General features: G+C 44.7%; 1 long non-coding RNA gene across 1 annotated transcript in view; it reads left to right on the plus strand.

Moving 5' to 3' along the window:
• LOC124027347 overlaps nucleotides 1-22,340 on the plus strand; it is a 31,655-nt gene extending 9,315 nt beyond the window's left edge. The window contains exons 2-3 of the long non-coding RNA XR_006837396.1: nucleotides 20,597-20,723; nucleotides 22,285-22,340. This is a non-coding gene — a long non-coding RNA (uncharacterized LOC124027347). The remainder of the gene's footprint in view (nucleotides 1-20,596; nucleotides 20,724-22,284) is intronic.
• The last annotated feature ends 14 nt before the right edge of the window (nucleotides 22,341-22,354 follow it).

Below are 22,354 nucleotides of genomic sequence, written 5' to 3' on the forward strand. Positions count from 1 at the left end.
AACTCTCTGTTGCTCTCCCTCGCTCCCTCTCTGTCTCTCTCTGTGTTGGTCTTTGTCTTTCTCTCTACCTCTCTGTTGCTCTCCCTCGCTCCCTCTCTGTCTCTCTCTCTCTGTGTTGGTCTTTGTCTTTCTCTCTACTTCTCTGTTGCTCTCCCTCGCTCCCTCTCTGTCTCACTCTCTCTGTTGGTCTTTGTCTTTCTCTCTACCTCTCTGTTGCTCTCCCTCGCTCCCTCTCTGTGTTGATCTTTGTCTTTCTCTCTACCTCTCTGTCGCTCTCCCTCTCTGTCTCTCTCTCTCTGTTGGTCTTTGTCTTTCTCTCTAACTCTCTGTTGCTCTCCCCTCGCTCCCCCTCTCTGTCTCTCTCTGTGTTGGTCTTTGTCTTTCTCTCTACCTCTCTGTTGCTCTCCCTCGCTCCCTCTCTGTCTCTCTCTCTGTGTTGGTCTTTGTCTTTCTCTCTACTTCTCTGTTGCTCTCCCTCGCTCCCTCTCTGTCTCTCTCTCTCTGTTGGTCTTTGTCTTTCTCTCTACCTCTCTGTCGCTCTCCTCGCTCCCTCTCTCTGTGTTGGTCTTTGTCTTTCTCTCTACCTCTCTGTCGCTCTCCCTCTCTGTCTCTCTCTCTCTGTTGGTCTTTGTCTTTCTCTCTAACTCTCTGTTGCTCTCCCTCGCTCCCTCTCTGTCTCTCTCTGTGTTGGTCTTTGTCTTTCTCTCTACCTCTCTGTTGCTCTCCCTCGCTCCCTCTCTGTCTCTCTCTCTGTGTTGGTCTTTGTCTTTCTCTCTACTTCTCTGTTGCTCTCCCTCGCTCCCTCTCTGTCTCTCTCTCTCTGTTGGTCTTTGTCTTTCTCTCTACCTCTCTGTTGCTCTCCCTCGCTCCCTCTCTGTGTTGATCTTTGTCTTTCTCTCTACCTCTCTGTCGCTCTCCCTCTCTGTCTCTCTCTCTGTTGGTCTTTGTCTTTCTCTCTAACTCTCTGTTGCTCTCCCTCGCTCCCTCTCTGTCTCTCTCTGTGTTGGTCTTTGTCTTTCTCTCTACCTCTCTGTTGCTCTCCCTCGCTCCCTCTCTGTCTCTCTCTCTGTGTTGGTCTTTGTCTTTCTCTCTACTTCTCTGTTGCTCTCCCTCGCTCCCTCTCTGTCTCTCTCTCTGTTGGTCTTTGTCTTTCTCTCTAACTCTCTGTTGCTCTCCTCGCTCCCTCTCTGTCTCTCTCTGTGTTGGTCTTTGTCTTTCTCTCTACCTCTCTGTTGCTCTCCCTCGCTCCCTCTCTGTCTCTCTCTCTGTGTTGGTCTTTGTCTTTCTCTCTACTTCTCTGTTGCTCTCCTCGCTCCCTCTCTGTCTCTCTCTCTCTGTTGGTCTTTGTCTTTCTCTCTACCTCTCTGTTGCTCTCCCTCGCTCCCTCTCTGTGTTGATCTTTGTCTTTCTCTCTACCTCTCTTTCGCTCTCCCTCTCTGTCTCTCTCTCTGTTGGTCTTTGTCTTTCTCTCTAACTCTCTGTTGCTCTCCCTCGCTCCCTCTCTGTCTCTCTCTGTGTTGGTCTTTGTCTTTCTCTCTACCTCTCTGTTGCTCTCCCTCGCTCCCTCTCTGTCTCTCTCTGTGTTGGTCTTTGTCTTTCTCTCTACCTCTCTGTTGCTCTCCCTCGCTCCCTCTCTGTCTCTCTGTCTGTGTGTTGGTCTTTGTCTTTCTCTCTACCTCTCTGTTGCTCTCCCTCGCTCCCTCTCTGTGTTGGTCTTTGTCTTTCTCTCTACATCTCTGTTGCTCTCCCTCGCTCCCTCTCTCTCTCTCTGTTGGTCTTTGTCTTTCTCTCTACCTCATTTGCTCTCCCTCGCTCCCTCTGTCTCTCTCACTGTGTTGGTCTTTGTCTTTCTCGCTACCTCTCTGTTGCTCTCCCTCGCTCCCTCTCTGTCTCTCTCTGTGTTGGTCTTTGTCTTTCTCTCTACTTCTCTGTTGCTCTCCCTCGCTCCCTCTCTGTCTCTCTCTCTCTGTTGGTCTTTGTCTTTCTCTCTACCTCTCTGTTGCTCTCCCTCGCTCCCTCTCTGTGTTGGTCTTTGTCTTTCTCTCTACCTCTCTGTTGCTCTCCCTCGCCCCCTCTCTGTCTCTCTCACTGTGTTGGTCTTTGTCTTTCTCTCTACATCTCTGTTGCTCTCCCTCGCTCCCTCTCTGTCTCTCTCTGTGTGTTGGTCTTTGTCTTTCTCTCTACCTCTCTGTTGCTCTCCCTCGCTCCCTCTCTGTCTCTCTCTCTGTGTGTTGGTCTTTGTCTTTCTCTCTACCTCTCTGTTGCTCTCCCTCGCTCCCTCTCTGTCTCTCTCTCTCTGTTGGTCTTTGTCTTTCTCTCTACCTCTCTGTCGCTCTCCCTTGCTCCCTCTCTGTGTTGGTCTTTGTCTTTCTCTCTACCTCTCTGTTGCTCTCCCTCGCCCCCTCTCTGTCTCTCTCACTGTGTTGGTCTTTGTCTTTCTCTCTACATCTCTGTATCTCTCCCTCGCTCCCTCTCTGTCTCTCTCTCTGTGTGTTGGTCTTTCTCTTTCTCTGTACCTCTCTGTTGCTCTCCCTCGCTCCCTCTCTGTCTCTCTCTCTGTGTGTTGGTCTTTGTCTTTCTCTCTACCTCTCTGTTGCTCTCCTCGCTCCCTCTCTGTCTCTCTCTCTGTGTGTGTTGGTCTTTGTCTTTCTCTCTACCTCTCTGTTGCTCTCCCTCGCTCTCCCTCTCTGTCTCTCTCTCTCTGTTGGTCTTTGTCTTTCTCTCTACCTCTCTGTCGCTCTCCCTCGCTCCCTCTCTGTGTTGGTCTTTGTCTTTCTCTCTACCTCTCTGTCGCTCTCCCTCTCTGTCTCTCTCTCTCTGTTGGTCTTTGTCTTTCTCTCTAACTCTCTGTTGCTCTCCCTCGCTCCCTCTCTGTGTTGATCTTTGTCTTTCTCTCTACCTCTCTTTCGCTCTCCCTCTCTGTCTCTCTCTCTCTGTTGGTCTTTGTCTTTCTCTCTAACTCTCTGTTGCTCTCCCTCGCTCCCTCTCTGTCTCTCTCTGTGTTGGTCTTTGTCTTTCTCTCTACCTCTCTGTTGCTCTCCCTCGCTCCCTCTCTGTCTCTCTCTCTGTGTTGGTCTTTGTCTTTCTCTCTACCTCTCTGTTGCTCTCCCTCGCTCCCTCTCTGTCTCTCTGTCTGTGTGTTGGTCTTTGTCTTTCTCTCTACCTCTCTGTTGCTCTCCCTCGCTCCCTCTCTGTGTTGGTCTTTGTCTTTCTCTCTACATCTCTGTTGCTCTCCCTCGCTCCCTCTCTCTCTCTCTCTGTTGGTCTTTGTCTTTCTCTCTACCTCATTTGCTCTCCCTCGCTCCCTCTGTCTCTCTCACTGTGTTGGTCTTTGTCTTTCTCGCTACCTCTCTGTTGCTCTCCCTCTCCCTCTCTGTCTCTCTCTCTGTTTGGTCTTTGTCTTTCTCTCTCTGTGTTGGTCCCTTTGTCTTTCTCTCTTTCTCTCTCTGTTGCTCTCCCTCGCCTCTCTGTCTGCTCTCTCCCTCTCCCTCTGTTGGTCTTTGTCTTTCTCTCTACCTCTCTGTTGCTCTCCCTCGCCCCTCTCTCTCTCTCACTGTGTTGGTCTTTGTCTTTCTCTCTACATCTCTGTTGCTCTCCCTCGCTCCCTCTCTGTCTCTCTCTGTGTGTTGGTCTTTGTCTTTCTCTCTACCTCTCTGTTGCTCTCCCTCGCTCCCTCTCTGTCTCTCTCTGTGTGTTGGTCTTTGTCTTTCTCTCTACCTCTCCTCTCTGTCCCTCTCTGTCTGCTTTGTCTTTCTCCTACCTCTCTGTTGCTCTCCTCGCTCCTCTCTCTGTCTCTCTCTGTTGGTCTTTGTCTTTCTCTCTACCTCTCTGTCGCTCTCCCCCTTGCTCCCTCTCTGTGTTGGTCTTTGTCTTTCTCTCTACCTCTCTGTTGCTCTCCCTCGCCCCCTCTCTGTCTCTCTCACTGTGTTGGTCTTTGTCTTTCTCTCTACATCTCTGTATCTCTCCCTCGCTCCCTCTCTGTCTCTCTCTCTGTGTGTTGGTCTTTCTCTTTCTCTGTACCTCTCTGTTGCTCTCCCTCGCTCCCTCTCTGTCTCTCTCTCTGTGTGTTGGTCTTTGTCTTTCTCTCTACCTCTCTGTTGCTCTCCCTCGCTCCCTCTCTGTCTCTCTCTCTGTGTGTTGGTCTTTGTCTTTCTCTCCTCCTCTCTGTTGCTCTCCTCGCTCCCTCTCTGTCTCTCTCACTGTGTTGGTCTTTGTCTTTCTCTGTAGCTCTGTTGCTCTCCCTCGCTCCCTCTCTGTCTCTCTCCCTGTGTTGGTCTTTGTCTTTCTCTCTACCTCTCTGTTGCTCTCCCTCGCTCCCTCTCTGTGTTGATCTTTGTCTTTCTCTCTACCTCTCTGTCGCTCTCCCTCTCTGTCTCTCTCTCTCTGTTGGTCTTTGTCTTTCTCTCTAACTCTCTGTTGCTCTCCCTCGCTCCCTCTATGTCTCTCTCTGTGTTGGTCTTTGTCTTTCTCTCTACCTCTCTGTTGCTCTCCCTCGCTCCCTCTCTGTCTCTCTCTCTGTGTTGGTCTTTGTCTTTCTCTCTACTTCTCTGTTGCTCTCCCTCGCTCCCTCTCTGTCTCTCTCTCTCTGTTGGTCTTTGTCTTTCTCTCTACCTCTCTGTCGCTCTCCCTCGCTCCCTCTCTGTGTTGGTCTTTGTCTTTCTCTCTACCTCTCTGTCGCTCTCCCTCTCTGTCTCTCTCTCTCTGTTGGTCTTTGTCTTTCTCTCTAACTCTCTGTTGCTCTCCCTCGCTCCCTCTCTGTCTCTCTCTGTGTTGGTCTTTGTCTTTCTCTCTACCTCTCTGTTGCTCTCCCTCGCTCCCTCTCTGTCTCTCTCTCTGTGTTGGTCTTTGTCTTTCTCTCTACTTCTCTGTTGCTCTCCCTCGCTCCCTCTCTGTCTCTCTCTCTCTGTTGGTCTTTGTCTTTCTCTCTACCTCTCTGTTGCTCTCCCTCGCTCCCTCTCTGTGTTGATCTTTGTCTTTCTCTCTACCTCTCTGTCGCTCTCCCTCTCTGTCTCTCTCTCTCTGTTGGTCTTTGTCTTTCTCTCTAACTCTCTGTTGCTCTCCTCGCTCCCTCTCTGTCTCTCTCTGTGTTGGTCTTTGTCTTTCTCTCTACCTCTGTTGCTCTCCCTCGCTCCCTCTCTGTCTCTCTCTCTGTGTTGGTCTTTGTCTTTCTCTCTACTTCTCTGTTGCTCTCCCTCGCTCCCTCTCTGTCTCTCTCTCTGTTGGTCTTTGTCTTTCTCTCTAACTCTCTGTTGCTCTCCCTCGCTCCCTCTCTGTCTCTCTCTGTGTTGGTCTTTGTCTTTCTCTCTACCTCTCTGTTGCTCTCCCTCGCTCCCTCTCTGTCTCTCTCTCTGTGTTGGTCTTTGTCTTTCTCTCTACTTCTCTGTTGCTCTCCCTCGCTCCCTCTCTGTCTCTCTCTCTCTGTTGGTCTTTGTCTTTCTCTACCTCTCTGTTGCTCTCCTCGCTCCCTCTCTGTGTTGATCTTTGTCTTTCTCTCTACCTCTCTGTCGCTCTCCCTCTCTGTCTCTCTCTCTCTGTTGGTCTTTGTCTTTCTCTCTAACTCTCTGTTGCTCTCCCTCGCTCCCTCTCTGTCTCTCTCTGTGTTGGTCTTTGTCTTTCTCTCTACCTCTCTGTTGCTCTCCCTCGCTCCCTCTCTGTCTCTCTCTCTGTGTTGGTCTTTGTCTTTCTCTCTACTTCTCTGTTGCTCTCCCTCGCTCCCTCTCTGTCTCTCTCTCTCTGTTGGTCTTTGTCTTTCTCTCTACCTCTCTGTCGCTCTCCCTCGCTCCCTCTCTGTGTTGGTCTTTGTCTTTCTCTCTACCTCTCTGTTGCTCTCCCTCGCCCCCTCTCTGTCTCTCTCACTGTGTTGGTCTTTGTCTTTCTCTCTACATCTCTGTTGCTCTCCCTCGCTCCCTCTCTGTCTCTCTCTCTGTGTGTTGGTCTTTGTCTTTCTCTCTACCTCTCTGTTGCTCTCCCTCGCTCCCTCTCTGTCTCTCTGTCTGTGTGTTGGTCTTTGTCTTTCTCTCTACCTCTCTGTTGCTCTCCCTCGCTCCCTCTCTGTGTTGGTCTTTGTCTTTCTCTCTACATCTCTGTTGCTCTCCCTCGCTCCCTCTCTGTCTCTCTCTCTGTGTGTTGGTCTTTGTCTTTCTCTCTACCTCTCTGTTGCTCTCCCTCGCTCCCTCTCTGTCTCTCTCTCTGTGTGTTGGTCTTTGTCTTTCTCTCTACCTCTCTGTTGCTCTCCCTCACTCCCTCTCTGTCTTTCTCTCTGTGTGTTGGTCTTTGTCTTTCTCTCTACCTCTCTGTTGCTCTCCCTCGCTCCCTCTCTGTCTCTCTGTCTGTCTGTTGGTCTTTGTCTTTCTCTCTACCTCTCTGTCGCTCTCCCTCGCTCCCTCTCTGTGTTGGTCTTTGTCTTTCTCTCTACCTCTCTGTTGCTCTCCCTCGCCCCCTCTCTGTCTGTCTCACTGTGTTGGTCTTTGTCTTTCTCTCTACATCTCTGTTACTCTCCCTCGCTCCCTCTCTGTCTCTCTCTCTGTGTGTTGGTCTTTGTCTTTCTCTGTACCTCTCTGTTGCACTCCCTCGCTCCCTCTCTGTCTCTCTCTCTGTGTGTTGGTCTTTGTCTTTCTCTCTACCTCTCTGTTGCTCTCCCTCGCTCCCTCTCTGTCTCTCTCTCTCTGTTGGTCTTTGTCTTTCTCTCTACCTCTCTGTTGCTCTCCCTCGCTCCCTCTCTGTCTCTCTCTGTGTTGGTCTTTGTCTTTCTCTCTACCTCTCTGTTGCTCTCCCTCGCTCCCTCTCTCGCTCTCTCTCTGTGTTGATCTTTGTCTTTCTCTCTACCTCTCTGTTGCTCTCCCTCGCTCCCTCTCTGTCTCTCTCTCTGTGTTGGTCTTTGTCTCTACCTCTCTGTCGCTCTCCCTCGCTCCCTCTCTGTGTTGGTCTTTGTCTTTCTCTCTACCTCTCTGTTGCTCTCCCTCACTCCCTCTCTGTGTTGGTCTTTTGTCTTTCTCTCTACCTATCTGTTGCTCTCCCTCGCTCCCTCTCTGTGTTGTTCTTTGTCTTTCTCTCTACCTCTCATTTGCTGTCCCTCGCTCCCTCTCTGTCTCTCTCTCTGTGTTGTTCTCTACCCAAAGTGATACTCCTTAGTGTGGACAAAGTAAAACTGATTATCACCTGCAACCCATAACGACAGTCATTGCTAGCATCATCCTCAAATACCTTCCCAATAACCACACCCAGCTTATCTCACTGACTTACCAAAACTTGAATGATTCCTCAGATGTAGTACACAACATGTTCGGAATCAGCATCCACCTCCCCACTCACTGACATATCTGGTTTATATTCAAAACCACAGTTTAACTTCTTCATTTTCACACACTCAGAGAGACAGATCCTCTACCCCAGGCAGTGTCTGTGCATCACACATTCAGACAGTGTTATAGTAACTTGGCATTGTAGAGAAATGGAGAACACGTGCAAATGATTATCGCTGTGGAGAGTAGACTGAGTTACCATTGAATCAGCACAATCTCTATTTTACTCCCTCAAATCAATTCAAAGGTGATTATTTACATGGGAAATATGTTTACATTGCCTAAGTCAAATAGACAAACAACATGGAAAGGAAATAAACCATCAGAAATGAATAATAAACATTACGCTCACAAAAGTTTTAAAAGAATATAGACATTTCAAATGTTATATTGCTGGCTATGCACAGTGCTATGTAACAATGCAAATAGTTGAGGTATGAAAGGTCATATAAATTAGCAGATAAATATAGGTTTTATTTACAATGGTGTTTGTGCTCCAGGTCACAAATCTTGCTGTTGAGGTGGCACACTGTTGTATTTCACCTAATAGATATGGGAGATTGGATTGGTTTTCAAATTCTTTGTGGGGCTGTAATCTGAGGGAAATATAGTGCCTTCAGAAAATATTCACACCCCTTGACCTTTCCACATTTTGTTGCGTGACAGCCTGAATTTGTATTTGGAATAAATTGATATTTTGTTTCACTGGCCAACGCACAATACCCTATAATGTCAAAGTGGAATTATGTTTTTAGAAATGTTTGCAAATTAATTTAAAATGAAAAGCTGAAATGTCTTTAGTCAGTAAGTGTTCAACCCCTTTGTTATGGCCAGCCTAAATAAGTTCAGGAGTAAACGTGCTTAACAAGTCACATAATAAGTTACACAGACTCTGTGTGCAATAATAGAGTTTAACATGAACGACTACCTTTTGAATGACTACCTCATCTCTGTAACCGACACATACTGTACAATTATCTGTCAGGTCCCTCAGTCAAGCAGTGAATTTCAAACACTGATCGAACCACAAAGAACAGGGAGGTTTTCCAATGCAAAGAAGGGCACCTATTGGTAAATGGGTCAAATAAAAAAAGCAGAAATTAAATAACTCTTTGAGCATGGTTATTAATTACACTTTGTATCAATACACCCAGTCACGACAAAGATACAGGCGTCCCTCCTAGCTCAGTTGCAGGAGAAGAAGGACCCCGCTCAGGGATTTAACCATGAGGCCAATGGTGACTTTAAAACCATTCGAGTTTAATGGCTGTGATAGGAGAAAACTGAGAATGGATCAACAACATTGTAGTTACTCTATAATATTAACCTAAAGGACAGAGTGAAAAGAGGGAAGCCTGCACAGGAAAGAAATATTCCAAAACATACATCCAGTTTGCAGCAAGGCACTAAAGTAAAACTGCAAAACGTGGCAAAGAAATTAACTTTATGTCCTGAATATTATGTTTGGGGCAAATCCAGCACAACACATCACTGAGTACCACCTTCATATGTTCAATCATGGTGGTGGGTGCATCATGTTATGGGTATGCTTGTCATAGGCAAGGACTGGGGAGTTTTGTAGAGTAAAAAGGAATGGAATAAAGTTAAGCACAGGCAAAATCCTAGAGGAAAACCTGGTTCAGTCTACTTTCCACCAGACAAAGGGAGACAAATTCACCTCTCAGCAGGAAAATAACCTAAAACACAAGGCCAAATATACACTGGAGTTGCTTACCAAGACAACATTAAATGTGGCCTACTTACAATTTTGAAGATCTATGGCAAGACTTGAAGATGGTGGTCTAGCCATGATCAACCAACCTGACAGAGTTTGAATCATTTTTAAAATAATAATGTGCAAATATTATACAATCAACATGTGGAAAACTGTTAGAGATTTCCCAGAAAGACTCACAGCTCGTAATCGCTAACATGTATTGACTCAGGTGTGTGAATACTTATGTAATTGAGATATTTCTGTATTTAATTTTCAATAAATTAGCAAACGTTTCAAAAATCATGTTTTCATTATGGGGTATTGTGTGTAAATCAATTTAATCCATGAATTCAGGTTGCAACACATCAAACATTTCCGGTTGTAACACATCATGTGGAATAAGTCAAGGGGCATGAATACTTTCTGAATGCTCTGTATGTATCTCCAATATGGTCATACATTTGGCAGGAGGTTAGGAAGTGCAGCTTGGTTTCCACCTCATTTTGTGGGCAGTGTGTTGTTGTGTCTTTGGCTATGCCGGATTAAGTGATATGACATGCTGTTCTATAAAATAATTTATCCGTAATTAATATTACCTGATTGAGCTAATCGTGTAAATGTAATTAACTAGAGAGTCGGGGCATCACAAAATAATATTTATAGAGCTGTTATCTTCCGAATAAACTCTTAAAGACCTAGTAATATTTTACATCAATAGCAGTCAATATTAATCGTCATCTTAATTCAGTCTCATCTGAAAGTTGTAAATTCTTGGTTATCTGCACGAACCCTGGCTAACAAGTTGAATCAGCAATACAAAATTGGGTTTAATTATTTATTTACTAAATACCTAACTAATCACACAGAATTACACATACACATAATTAAATCATAACTTGATGACAAATTACGCCATAAAGGAAAACGTCCCTAGCGGGCGGAACAGATATGGCAGCTTGTTACACAAAAGAAAAGGGCTGGGTTTGAGTGAAAGAGCGGGAAGACTGAGGAACAAAGGGCGAAGCTGTGCTATCGTAAATTCAGTATCTTATGCATTCTAAATGACCGCCCATTTGGAAAAGGAAAATGCAATAAATATTTACTCTGAGCTGCGCTTCGGTAGGGTGGTGGTAAATTGGAAGGCCGTGTTGCCCAACCGAGTCCTTTATCCTTTGAAGAATGTCAACTGGATACGTTGTAGTAATGTCGTTGTGTGATAGACGGGATACTCTGTCTGTTCCTTCCTAACCCTTGTTTGCAGCGGCTGTTGCTAACTCAACGGCTAGGAGGTATCGCTTCTGTAGTGAATAAGAGTTCAAAGTTCATACCATTCGCAACCAAAGCTCACGCTGATGTTGGCTTCGTTCTGTAGTTATTATCTGAACCATTCTGACATCGGACCGTTGTCCTCACGTCCTCGGAACAGGAGGTTATATTGTCGTCAAGGCTTTATATGGGAAGGGGGAGGAGGGCGTGTTTGAAAAGTTTTATAGCCCATGTCCCTTCACAGGGGCGGGCCACTGATTGAGCAGAGCCCTACCTTATGAATACCCAAATCTCAAATTTTAGAAGCTAAAATCACATTTCATCCCATCACAAATAATTTCATATTCAAACATTTAAATTGAACAACAATTCCATGTGAATCCGATAACTCTGATGTGTAGACTTTCCACTGTAGAGTTTATGTCATCTTATCATTGATGAGAATGTCTCAGATGACAACCGAACTGACATCATATTCATTAAGTACCACCGCATATGTTCAATTGGTCGGATTACCAGAATATAGTTCATTTCCCCCCACCTTCTGATGTTCCCAGAATCTCTATGTTAACCAAGGGTTTTGCAAATGTAACATCAGTAGGGTAGAGAGAGGAAAAAGGGGGGAAGAGGTATTTATGACTGTCATAAACCTACCCCCAGGCCAATGTCATGACAGTGCGCATAGCCTGTCTTTTCTTGAGAGCCAGGTCTGCCGATGGTGACCTCTCAAAAGCAAAGCTCACTGAGTCTGTACATAGTCAAAGCTTTTCTTAATGTTGGGTCAGTCACAGTGGTCAGGTATTCTGCTACTGTTTGCTCAGTTTTTTGTTGATTCTTTCCAATGTGTCAAGTAATTGTCTTTTTGTTTTCTCATGATTTGGTTGGGTCTAATTGTGTTGCTGTCCTGTTGTGAACAGAGTCCCAGACCAGCTGGCTGAGGGGACTCTTCTCCAGGTTCATCTCTCTGTAGGTGAGGGCATTGTAATGGAAGGTTTGAGAATCGCTTCCTTTTAGGTGGTTGTGGAAGTTAATTGCTCTAATTAGCAGGAATCGTCCCAATTCTGCTCTGAATGCATTATTTGCAGTTTTACGTTGTACACATTTTTTCATAATTCTGCATGGAGTCTCAATTTGGGGTTAGTGAATTATTTGTTTGTGAGAGGACCCAAGACCTCACAACTATAGAGGGCTTCTGTGGTGCTGGTGTGTAGGCCACGGTAGGTATATTGTTTTGTCTGATCTAGGGCAACAGTGTCTAGGTGGAATTTGTATTTGTAGTGCTGGAAACTGGACCTTTTTTGGAACACCATTATTTTTGCCTTACTGAGATTAACTGTCAGGGCCCAAGTCTGACAGAATCTGCAGAAGATCTAGGTGCTGCTTAATTATTATAATTATTTTACCTTTCGGTTACTAGTCCAATGAAATAACCACTAGGCTACCTGCCGACTGAGCCCTCATCAATTTGTTGGTATAAATGTTGAAGAGGGTGGGGCAAAAACAAATTGTTGCCAATTTTAGGTGCATACAGTTGAAGTCAGAAGTTTATATACACCTTAACCTTAGTTTCTCACAAGTCCTGACATTTAATCCTAGTAAATATTCCCTGTCTAAGGTCAGTTAGGATCACCACTTTATTTTAAGAATGTAAAATGTCAGAACAATAATAAGTTGGGTGAATTTTGGCCCATTCCTCCTGAAAGAGCTGGTGTAACTGAGTCAGGTTTGTAGGCTTCCTTGCTCGCACATGCTTTTTCAGGGCTTTGTGATGGCCAACTCCAATAACTTGACTTTGTTGTCCTTAAGCCATTTTGCCACAACTTTGGAAGTATGCTTGGGGTCATTGTTCATTTAGAAGACCCACTTGCAACCAAGCTTTAACTTCCTGACTGATGTCTTGAGATGTTGCTTCAATATAGCTACATAATTTTCCTTTCTCATGATGCCATCTATTTTGTGAAGTACACCAGTCCCTCCTGCAGCAAAGCACCCCCACAAAATGATGCTGCCACCCCAGTGCTACACGGTTGGGATGGTGTTATTCAGCTTGCAAGCATCCCCCTTATTTCTCCAAACATAACTATGGTCATTATGGCCAAAAAGTTATATTTTTGTTTCATCAGGCCAGAGGACATTTCCTCTGGAATTTGTGGTCTGTATATTTTATTATTTTATTTAGGATACCATCAAGAACAAGCCTTTTTAGGTTGAGAGGTTTGTATTTTGTTAATTCGGTGTAATTGTAGAATCCAGTGGGTTCTGGTTCTCTTTAATAGCTCACTCTAAGATTTTTTAATGATCATGTACAGTGCCTTCGGAAAGTGACAATGACTTTTTTACACCCCCCATTAATCTACACACAATACCACATAATGACTAAGCCAAAACTGTTTTATTTTTATAAATGTTTATAAATGTTTGCTTTTTCCGTTTAAGAATGATGGAGGCCACTGTGTTCTTGGGGACCTTCAATGCTGCTGAAATGTTTTGGTACCCTTCCCCAGATCTGTGCCTCGTCACAATCCTGTTTCGGAGCTCTACGGACAATTCCTTCGACCTCATGGCTTGGTTTTTGCTCTGACACGCACTGTCAATGGTGGGACCTTATATAGACAGGTGTGTGCCTTTCCAAATCAAATCAAATCAAATGTATTTATATAGCCCTTCGTACGTCAGCTGATATCTCAAAGTGCTGTACAGAAACCCAGCCTAAAACCCCAAACAGCAAACAATGCAGGTGTAAAAGCACGGTGGCTAGGAAAAACTCCCTAGAAAGGCCAAAACCTAGGAAGAAACCTAGAGAGGAACCGGGCTATGTGGGGTGGCCAGTCCTCTTCTGGCTGTGCCGGGTAGAGATTATAACAGAACATGACCAAGATGTTCAAATGTTCATAAATGACCAGCATGGTCAAATAATAATAAGGCAGAACAGTTGAAACTGGAGCAGCAGCACAGTCAGGTGGACTGGGGACAGCAAGGAGCCATCATGTCAGGTAGTCCTGGGGCACGGTCCTAGGGCTCAGGTCCTCCGAGAGAGAGAAAGAAAGAGAGAATTAGAGAGAGCATATGTGGGGTGGCCAGTCCTCTTCCGGCTGTGCCGGGTGGAGATTATAACAGAACGTGGCCAAGATGTTCAAATGTTCATAAATGACCAGCATGGTTGAATAATAGTAAGGCAGAACAGTTGAAACTGGAGCAGGAGCATGGCCAGGTGGACTGGGGACAGCAAGGAGTCCTCATGTCAGGTAGTCCTGGGACATGGTCCTAGGGCCCAGGCCAGTTGAAACTGGAGCAGCAGCATGGCCAGGTGGACTGGGGACAGCAAGGAGTCATCATGTCAGGTAGTCCTGGGGCATGGTTCTAGGGCTCAGGTCCTCCGAGAGAGAGAAAGAAAGAGAGAAGGAGAGAATTAGAGAACGCACACTTAGATTTACACAGGACACCGAATAGGACAGGAGAAGTACTCCAGATAAACAAACTGACCCTAGCCCCCCGACACATAAACTACTGCAGCATAAATACTGGAGGCTGAGACAGGAGGGGTCAGGAGACACTGTGGCCCCATCCGAGGACACCCCGGACAGGGCCAAACAGGAAGGATATAACCCCACCCACTTTGCCAAAGCACAGCCCCCACACCACTAGAGGGAAATCTTCAACCACCAACTTACCATCCTGAGACAAGGCCGAGTATAGCCCACAAAGATCTCCGACACGGTACAACCCAAGGGGGGACCCAGACAGGCCGACCACAACAGTGAATCAACCCACCCAGGTGACGCACCCCCCCAGGGACGGCACGAGAGAGCCCCAGCAAGCCAGTGACTCAGCCCCCGTAACAGGGCTAGAGGCAGAGAATCCCAGTGGAAAAAGGGGAACCGGCCAGGCAGAGACAGCAAGGGCGGTTCGTTGCTCCAGAGCCTTTCCGTTCACCTTCCCACTCCTGGGCCAGACTACACTCAATCATATGACCCACTGAAGAGATGAGTCTTCAGTAAAGACTTAAAGGTTGAGACCGAGTTTGCGTCTCTGACATGGGTAGGCAGACCGTTCCATAAAAATGGAGCTCTATAGGAGAAAGCCCTGCCTCCAGCTGTTTGCTTAGAAATTCTAGGGACAATTAGGAGGCCTGCGTCTTGTGACCGTAGCGTACGTATAGGTATGTACGGCAGGACCAAATCAGAGAGGTAGGTAGGAGCAAGCCCATGTAATGCTTTGTAGGTTAGCAGTAAAACCTTGAAATCAGCCCTTGCTTTGACAGGAAGCCAGTGTAGAGAGGCTAGCACTGGAGTAATATGATCAAATTTTTTGGTTCTAGTCAGGATTCTAGCAGCCGTATTTAGCACTAACTGAAGTTTATTTAGTGCTTTATCCGGGTAGCCGGAAAATAGAGCATTGCAGTAGTCTAACCTAGAAGTGACAAAAGCATGGATTAATTTTTCTGCATCATTTTTGGACAGAAAGTTTCTGATTTTTGCAATGTTACGTAGATGGAAAAAGCTATCCTCGAAATGGTCTTGATGTGTTCTTCAAAAGAGAGATCAGGGTCCAGAGTAACGCCGAGGTCCTTCACAGTTTTATTTGAGACGACTGTACAACCATTAAGATTAATTGTCAGATTCAACAGAAGATCTCTTTGTTTCTTGGGACCTAGAACAAGCATCTCTGTTTTGTCCGAGTTTAATAGTAGAAAGTTTGCAGCCATCCACTTCCTTATGTCTGAAACACATGCTTCTAGCGAGGGCAATTTTGGTGCTTCACCATGTTTCATTGAAATGTACAGCTGTGTGTCATCCGCATAGCAGTGAAAGTTTACATTATGTTTTCGAATAACATCCCCAAGAGGTAAAATATATAGTGAAAACAATAGTGGTCCTAAAACAGAACCTTGAGGAACACCAAAATGTACAGTTGATTTGTCAGAGGACAAACCATTCACAGAGACAAACTGATATCTTTCCGACAGATAAGACCTAAACCAGGCCAGAACATGTCCGTGTAGACCAATTTGGGTTTCCAATCTCTCCAAAAGAATGTGGTGATCGATGGTATCAAAAGCAGCACTAAGGTCTAGGAGCACGAGGACAGATGCAGAGCCTCGGTCCGATGCCATCAAAATGTCATTTACCACCTTCACAAGTGCCGTCTCAGTGCTATGATGGGGTCTAAAACCAGACTGAAGCATTTCGTATACATTGTTTGTCTTCAGGAAGGCAGTGAGTTGCTGCGCAACAGCCTTCTCTAAAATCTTTGAGAGGAATGGAAGATTCGATATAGGCCGATAGTTTTTTATATTTTCTGGGTCAAGGTTTGGCTTTTTCAAGAGAGGCTTTATTACTGCCACTTTTAGTGAGTTTGGTACACATCCAGTGGATAGAGAGCCGTTTATTATGTTCAACATAGGAGGGCCAAGCACAGGAAGCAGCTCTTTCAGTAGTTTAGTTGGAATAGGGTCCAGTATGCAGCTTGAAGGTTTAGAGGCCATGATTATTTTCATCATTGTGTCAAGAGATATAGTACTAAAACACTTGAGCGTCTCTCTTGATCCTAGGTCCTGGCAGAGTTGTGCAGACTCAGGACAACTGAGGTTTGGAGGAATACGCAGGTTTAAAGAGGAGTCCGTAATTTGCTTTCTAATAATCATAATCTTTTCCTCAAAGAAGTTCATGAATTTATCACTGCTAAAGTGCAAGTCATCCTCTCTTGGGGAATGCTGCTTTTTAGTTAGCTTTGCCACAGTATCAAAAAGGAATTTCGGATTGTTCTTATTTTCCTCAATTAAGTTAGAAAAATAGGACGATCGAGCAGCAGTAAGGGCTCTTCGGTACTGCACGGTACCATCCTTCCAAGCTAGTCGGAAGACTTCCAGTTTGGTGTGGCGCCATTTCCGTTCCAATTTTCTGGAAGCTTGCTTCAGAGCTCGGGTATTTTCTGTGTACCATGGAGCTAGTTTCTTATGAGACATTTTTTTAGTTTTTAGGGGTGCAACTGCATCTAGGGTATTGCGCAAGGTTAAATTGAGATCCTCAGTTAGGTGGTTAACGGATTTTTGTCCTCTGGCGTCCTTGGGTAGGCAGAGGGAGTCTGGAAGGGCATCAAGGAATCTTTGTGTTGTCTGTGAATTTATAGCACGACTTTTGATGTTCCTTGGTTGGGGTCTGAGCAGATTATTTGTTGCAATTGCAAACGTAATAAAATGGTGGTCTGATAGTCCAGGATTATGAGGAAAAACATTAAGATCCACAACATTTATTCCATGGGACAAAACTAGGTCCAGCGTATGACTGTGAGAGTGAGTGGGTCCAGAGACATGTTGGACAAAACCCACTGAGTCGATGATGGCTCCAAAAGCCTTTTGGAGTGGGTCTGTGGACTTTTCCATGTGAATATTAAAGTCACCAAAGATTAGAATATTATCTGCAATGACTACAAGGTCTGATAGGAATTCAGGGAACTCAGTGAAAAACGCTGTATATGGCCCAGGAGGCCTGTAAACAGTAGCTATAAAAAGTGATTGAGTAGGCTGCATAGATTTCATGACTAGAAGCTCAAAAGACGAAAACGTCATTTTTTTTTTTGTAAATTGAAATTTGCTATCGTAAATGTTAGCAACACCTCCGCCTTTGCGGGATGCACGGGGGGATATGGTCACTAGTGTAGCCAGGAGGTGAGGCCTCATTTAACACAGTAAATTCATCAGGCTTAAGCCATGTTTCAGTCAGGCCAATCACATCAAGATTATGATCAGTGATTAGTTCATTGACTATAATTGCCTTTGAAGTAAGGGATCTAACATTAAGTAGCCCTATTTTGAGATGTGAGGTATCATGTCCAATCAATTGAATCAATTGAATTTCCCACAGGTGGACTCCAATCAAGTTATAGAAACATCTCAAGGATGATCAATGGAAACGGGATGCACCTGAGTTCAATTTCAAGTCTCATTGCAAAGGGGCTGAATACTTATTTAAATAAGGTATTTCTGGGGTTTTTTGTTTTATAAATTTGCCAACATTTCTAAAAACCTGTTTTTGCCTTGTCCTTATGGGGTATTGTGTGTAGATTGCTGAGGATAATACTTAAAAAAAAATCCATTTTAGATTAAGTGTGTAACGTAACGAAATGTGGGAAAAGTCAATGGTTCTGAATACTTTCCTGAAGGAAAATTTGTTTTTGATGTTTGTTATAGTGCCAGAAAAGATGGGAGAAATCGTTTATCCATGCATGTCCATTTTGGATAGATACAGTGCCTTGCGAAAGTATTCGGCCCCCTTGAACTTTGCGACCTTTTGCCACATTTCAGGCTTCAAACATAAAGATATAAAACTGTATTTTTTTGTGAAGAATCAACAACAAGTGGGACACAATCGTGAAGTGGAACGACATTTATTGGATATTTCAAACTTTTTGAACAAATCAAAAACTGAAAAATTGGGCGTGCAAAATTATTCAGCCCCTTTACTTTCAGTGCAGCAAACTCTCTCCAGAAGTTCAGTGAGGATCTCTGAATGATCCAATGTTGACCTAAATGACTAATGATGATAAATACAATCCACCTGTATGTAATCAAGTCTCCGTATAAATGCACCTGCACTGTGATAGTCTCAAAGGTCCGTTAAAAGCGCAGAGAGCATCATGAAGAACAAGGAACACACCAGGCAGGTCCGAGATACTGTTTTGAAGAAGTTTAAAGCCGGATTTGGAAACAAAAAGATTTCCCAAGCTTTAAACATCCCAAGGAGCACTGTGCAAGCGATAATATTGAAATGGAAGGAGTATCAGACCACTGCAAATCTACCAAGACCTGGCCGTCCCTCTAAACTTTCAGCTCATACAAGGAGAAGACTGATCAGAGATGCAGCCAAGAGGCCCATGATCACTCTGGATGAACTGCAGAGATCTACAGCTGAGGTGGGAGACTCTGTCCATAGGACAACAATCAGTCGTATATTGCACAAATCTGGCCTATATGGAAGAGTGGCAAGAAGAAAGCCATTTCTTAAAGATATCCATAAAAAGTGTCGTTTAAAGTTTGCCACAAGCCACCTGGGAGACACACCAAACATGTGGAAGAAGGTGCTCTGGTCAGATGAAACCAAAATTGAACTTTTTGGCAACAATGCAAAACGTTATGTTTGGCGTAAAAGCAACACAGCTCATCACCCTGAACACACCATCCCCACTGTCAAACATGGTGGTGGCAGCATCATGGTTTGGGCCTGCTTTTCTTCAGCAGGGACAGGGAAGATGGTTAAAATTGATGGGAAGATGGATGGAGCCAAATACAGGACCATTCTGGAAGAAAACCTGATGGAGTCTGCAAAAGACCTGGGACTGGTACGGAGATTTGTCTTCCAACAAGACAATGATCCAAAACATAAAGCAAAATCTACAATGGAATGGTTCAAAAATAAACATATCCAGGTGTTAGAATGGCCAAGTCAAAGTCCAGACCCGAATCCAATCGAGAATCTGTGGAAAGAACTGAAAACTGCTATTCACAAATGCTCTCCATCCAACCTCACTGAGCTCGAGCTGTTTTGCAAGGAGGACTGGGAAAGAATGTCAGTCTCTCGATGTGCAAAACTGATAGAGACATACCCCAAGCGACTTACAGCTGTAATCGCAGCAAAAGGTGGCGCTACAAAGTATTAACTTAAGGGGGCTGAATAATTTTTCAGTTTTTGATTTGTTAAAAAAGTTTGAAATATCCAATAAATGTCGTTCCACTTCATGATTGTGTCCCACTTGTTGTTGATTCTTCACAAAAAAATACAGTTTTATATCTTTATGTTTGAAGCCTGAAATGTGGCAAAAGGTCGCAAAGTTCAAGGGGGCCGAATACTTTCGCAAGGCACTGTAGCTCTTCATGTTGTTGTTTGTTTAGTGTTTAGGCTTTCTACTGCTAAGTTTACAACTTCACTTTTGCAGTGAAACGTTGTGTCCAGGAAATTGTCTAAAAGGGATTGAATTTGTTGTTGGCTAATTGTTTTCTGGTAGGTTTCTACACTACTTTCCTTTTATCTATATACTTTCTTAATAGTATGCAGTTTACATGGCTTTGATGCCTCATTATTTAGTTTTGTTCTGTTCAAGTAGGCTGTGATTTTGCTGCGATCTGACATGGGTGTCAGTGGGCTGACTGTGAACGCTCTGAGAGACTCTGGGTTGAGGTCGGTGATAAAGTAGTTTACAGTGCTGCTGCCAAGACATGAGCTGTAGGTGTACCTACCGTAGGAGTCCCCTCGAAGCCTACCATTGACTATGTACAGACCCAGCGTGCGACAGAACTGCAGGAGTTGTGTGACCCGTTTTTGTTGGTTGTTTTGTCGTTGTTGTTGGGCATATTGGGGAGGGAATGATGCCACCTCCAGGTAGGGTTTTGTCCCCTGTGTTCTGAGTGTGTCAGGTTTTGACCAGTTCTGGTGTTTAGGCTTCCACAGACTAGGATATGTCCCTTGGTCTGGAAATGATTGAGCCCCCCCTTTAGGATGGAGAAGCTGTCTTTATTAAAGTATGGGGGATTCTAGTGCGGGGATATACAGTACTGTACATTCCAAAACGGTTCTTCGGCTGTTCCCGTAGGAGAACCCTTTTTGGTTCCACATATAACCCTTTTGGGTTCTATGTAGAACCCTCTCTGGAAAGGGTCCTACATGGAATCCAAAATGTTTCTACCTTGAACCAAAAAGGTTCTACCAGGACCAAAAAGGGTTCTCCTATGGGGACAGCCGAAGAACCCTTTAAGGTTCTATAGCACATTTTTTCTAAGAGTGTATGTAGCACACAGGACAACATTTTTATCTGTTGAGGTTATTTCTTCATTTATTTCTAACCAGATGTAAAATGTTCCTGCTTTGATGTATTTAATAGTGGTGAAGTCTGGGTTCCTGCTCTATAGTCCAAAGGCAGATGACTTCAGACCCTGTATATTCCAGGATGGAATATGGTCTCTCTCTCTCTCTCTCTCTGAATCCTTCCACAGTAGAACTGTAGAACTGCTTGACAAACAGAGAAACAGATTCATAAATCGGAATATTTCTCTTCAACAGGAAATATTTGTATTTTGGCAGTTCATCATCATTGTCATCTCATAACTAGCTCCCTCCCCACACACACACACACATTAACTAGGGCCCAATTATCCCTGAGATGACTTAATATCATTACTGTGTGGTTCGTGTTGTAAATTTAAACCGTTGTTTCACATGTTTCTCACGCAAGGAAGTATAATGATGATCCTATTTATACGGTCTCATGTCCCGCTCTAAAGGGTTTTCAAACCTCTACCTGGTGTATGCATTATGTACAGGTGTCCACTGCTACTCCACTGACTGACACAGAGCTATACTCTACCAGCGGAGGTGCTGTGAGCGGCTGGAGGTCGTCATGGCAACCCAGAGACATGTACCCAGTGACAGTCTGGCTAGAACATTCAGGTCAGCTATGGTGGGCATGTGTCTGTGTGGGCCTCATACGTAACTGTAGTAGACTGTAATGTGCTGCAGGGGAAATGTATTTGGGCCTGTAGCCTATGGTAGAGTACACTGTGATCTATGGTCACTGTTGAGTTTGTAGAAGAGTAAGAAAACACATGTTGTTTTACTATGTTACACATTCTTCCCATTATGGAGTTGGTTCTGATTTGGAGGAAGATAAGCTTATCCTAGATCTATACCTATGGGTGGGCAATATCTATCTCGTCTATGGGGGTGGAAAAGTGGCTGTATGGTTTGGAGGAAGATAAGCTTATCTTAGATCTATACCTATGGGTGGGCAATATCTATCTCGTCTATGGGGGTGGAAAAGTGGCTGTATGGTTTGGAGGAATATACGCTTATCCTAGATCTATACCTATGGGTGGGCAATATCTATCAGTAGTCTATGGGGGTGGGAAAGTGGCTGTATGGTTTGGAGGAAGATAAGCTTATCCTAGATCTATACCTATGGGTGGGCAATATCTATCAGTAGTCTATGGTGGTGGAAAAGTGGCTGTATGGTTTGGAGGAAGATAAGCTTATCCTAGATCTATACCTATGGGTGGGCAATATCTATCTAGTCTATGGGGGTGGAAAAGTGGCTGTATGGTTTGGAGGAAGATAAGCTTATCCTAGATCTATACCTATGGGTGGGCAATATCTATCAGTAGTCTATGGGGGTGGAAAAGTGGCTGTATGGTTTGGAGGAAGATAAGCTTATCCTAGATCTATACCTATGGGTGGGCAATATCTATCAGTAGTCTATGGGGGTGGAAAAGTGGCTGTATGGTTTGGAGGAAGATAAGCTTATCCTAGATCTATACCTATGGGTGGGCAATATCTATCTAGTCTATGGGGGTGGAAAAGTGGCTGTATGGTTTGGAGGAAGATAAGCTTATCCTAGATCTATACCTATGGGTGGGCAATATCTATCAGTAGTCTATGGGGGTGGAAAAGTGGCTGTATGGTTTGGAGGAAGATAAGCTTATCCTAGATCTATACCTATGGGTGGGCAATATCTATCTCGTCTATGGGGTGGAAAAGTGGCTGTATGGTTTGGAGGAAGATAAGCTTATCCTAGATCTATACCTATGGGTGGGCAATATCTATCTAGTCTATGGGGTGGAAAAGTGGCTGTATGGTTTGGAGGAAGATAAGCTTATCCTAGATCTATACCTATGGGTGGGCAATATCTATCTAGTCTATGGGGGTGGAAAAGTGGCTGTATGGTTTGGAGGAAGATAAGCTTATCCTAGATCTATACCTATGGGTGGGCAATATATATCAGTAGTCTATGGGGGTGGGAAAGTGGCTGTATGGTTTGGAGGAAGATAAGCTTATCCTAGATCTATACCTATGGGTGGGCTATATCTATCAGTAGTCTATGGGGGTGGAAAAGTGGCTGTATGGTTTGGAGGAAGATAAGCTTATCCTAGATCTATACCTATGGGTGGGCAATATCTATCTAGTCTATGGGGGTGGACAAGTGGCTGTATGGTTCTTTAAGGTGTATTTTGTTTAGGTCCTGTGCCAGAAACCCTAGTGAGGTCATCTCCACTAGACTGAGAGACATGCGCCACACCTTCATCCAG

The sequence above is a fragment of the Oncorhynchus gorbuscha genome, unplaced genomic scaffold (genome assembly GCF_021184085.1).
Source record: "Oncorhynchus gorbuscha isolate QuinsamMale2020 ecotype Even-year unplaced genomic scaffold, OgorEven_v1.0 Un_scaffold_3117, whole genome shotgun sequence".
Lineage (NCBI taxonomy): Eukaryota > Metazoa > Chordata > Actinopteri > Salmoniformes > Salmonidae > Oncorhynchus > Oncorhynchus gorbuscha.